Source organism: Plecotus auritus (assembly GCF_963455305.1).
Source record: "Plecotus auritus genome assembly, chromosome: X".
NCBI classification, from domain to species: Eukaryota; Metazoa; Chordata; class Mammalia; order Chiroptera; family Vespertilionidae; genus Plecotus; species Plecotus auritus.
This window is the reverse complement of record NC_137784.1, coordinates 19593652-19596559: the sequence shown is the minus strand read 5'-3', so window position 1 is coordinate 19596559 and position 2908 is coordinate 19593652.

Below are 2908 nucleotides of genomic sequence, written 5' to 3'. Positions count from 1 at the left end.
TCCACTATCACCATTGGAAAAATCCTCTAAACAAAAAAATCAGCAAGGAAACATCAATCCTAAATGACTCACTAGACCAGATAGAATTAATTGACATCTTCAGAACATTTCACCCCAAAGCCACAGAACATACATTCTTCTCAAGTGCACATGGGTCATTTTCAAAGATAGACCATATGTTGGGTCATAGGCAAAGTCTCTTCAAATTCAAGAAGATAGAAATCATATCTAGCATCTTCTCAGATCACAGTGGCATAAAACTGGAAATCAACTACAATAAAAACAACCCAAATAAATCAAACACATGGAGACTAAACAGCATGCTATTCAACAATGATTGGGTTACCAGAAAGATCAAGGAAGAAATAAAAATCATCATGGCAACAAATGACAATGAAAACACTACAATCCAAAATCTATGGGACACAGCGAAAGCAGTCTTGAGAGGGAAGTTCATAGCTCTACAAGCCTACTGCAAAAAACAAGAAACAATGGTAATAAATTACCTAACCCAACAACTCAAAGAGTTAGAAAAAGAGCAACAAGAAAAGCCCAGTGTAAGCAGAAGGAAGGAAATAATAAAGATCAGGGCAGAGATAAACGACCTAGAGACCAAAGAAACAATACAAAAGATCAACAAAACCAAGAGCTGGTTCTTTGAAAGGATAAACAAGATTCATGAACCTCTAGCCAGGCTCACCAAGAAGCAAAGAGAGAGGACCCAAATAAACAAAATCAGAAATGAAAGAGGTGAAATAACAACCGAGCCCGCCGAAATACAAAGGATTGTTTAAAAATACTACGAACAACTCTATTCCAACAAACTGGACAACCTGGAGGAAATGGACAGATTCCTAGAAAAATATAACCTTCCAAAACTCAATCAGGAAGAATCTAAACAGCTCAATATGCCAGTAACTATGGAAGAAATTGAAGCAGTCATCAAAGAGCTTCCGGCAAACAAAAGCCCGGGTCCAGACGGCTTCACAGGAGAGTTTTACCAAACATTCAAGGAAGAACTAAAACCTATCCTCCTCAGACTATTCCAAAAACTTCAAGAGGAAGGAACACTTCCAAGCTCCTTCTATGAAGCCAGCATCACCCTAATACCAAAACCAGATAAAGACAACACAATGAAGGAGAATTACAGGCCAATATCCCTCATGAACTTAGATGCCAAAATCCTCAACAAAATTCTAGCAAATCGGATCCAGCAGTACATCAGAAAGATCATACACCATGACCAAGTAGGGTTTATCCCAGGAATGCAAGGATGGTACAATATCCGCAAATCAATAAACGTGATACATCACATAAACAAATTGAGAGATAAAAATCACATAGTCATATCAATTGATGCAGAAAAAGCATTTGACAAAATCCAACATCCTTTCTTGGTAAAAACTCTCAGCAAGGTGGGAATAGAAGGGTCATACCTCAACATAATAAAAGCTATATATGATAAACCCACAGCTAACATCATACTCAATGGGAAAAAACTAAAACCATTTCCCCTAAGAACAGGAACAAGACAGGGATGCCCACTCTCACCACTCCTGTTCAACATAGTACTGGAAGTATTAGCCATTTCAATTAGACAAGAAGAAGAAATAAAAGGCATCTAAATTGGAAAAGAAGAAGTAAAGTTGTCCTTATTTGCAGATGACATGATATTGTACATAAAAAACCCCAAAGACTCCATCAAAAAACTAACAGACTTAATAAATGAATTCGGCAATGTAGCAGGATACAAAATTAATGCCAAGAAATCTATGGCATTTCTATACACCAATAGTGAACTTACAGAAAGAGAGACTAAAAAAGCAATCCCATTTACCATTGCACCAAAAAAATTAAGATACTTAGGAATAAACCTAACCAAGGAGGTAAAAGACCTATACGCGGAAAACTATAGGACACTGAAAAAAGAGATAGAGGAAGATGTAAACAGATGGAAGAACATACCATGTTCATGGATTGGTAGAATCAACATCATTAAAATGTCCATACTACCCAAAGCAATCTATAGATTCAATGCACTCCCCATTAAAATACCAACGGCATATTTCACAGACCTAGAAAGAACTCTCCAAAAATTCATCTGGAATAAAAAAAGACCCCGAATAGCCACAGCAATCCTGAAAAAGAAGAATAAAGTAGGAGGGATCTCAATACCAGATTTCAAGCTGTATTACAAAGCCACTGTCCTCAAAACAGCCTGGTACTGGCACAAGAACAGACATATAGATCAATGGAATAGAATAGAGAATCCAGATATTGACCCAAACCACTATGCACAATTAATATTTGACAAAGGAGGCATGAACATACAATGGAGTCAAGACAGTGTCTTCAATAAATGGTTTTGGGAAAATTGGACAGATACATGCAAAAAAATGAAACTAGATCACCAACTTACACCATACACAAAAATAAACTCAAAATGGATACAGGACTTAAATATAAGACGGGAAACCATAAAAATACTAGAGGAATCCACAGGCAGCAAAATCTCAGACATATGCCGAAAGAAATTCTTCACTGATACTGCCCCTAGGGCAATGGAAGCCAAAGAGAAAATAAACAAATGGGACTACATCACAATAAAAAGCTTTTTCACAGGAAAAGAAACCATCAACAAAACAATAAGAAATCCCACTGTATGGGAGAACGTATTTGCAAATGTTATCACTGATAAAGGTTTAATCTCCAACATCTACAGGCAGCTTATACAACTTAATAAAAGGAAGATAAATGATCCAATAAAAAAATGGGCAACTTACCTAAATAGAAGCTTTTCTAAAGAAGACAGGAAGGCCAAGAGACACATGAAAACATGCTCAAAGTCACTAATTATCCGAGAGATGCAAATCAAATCGACAATGCGATACCATCTCACACCTGTCGG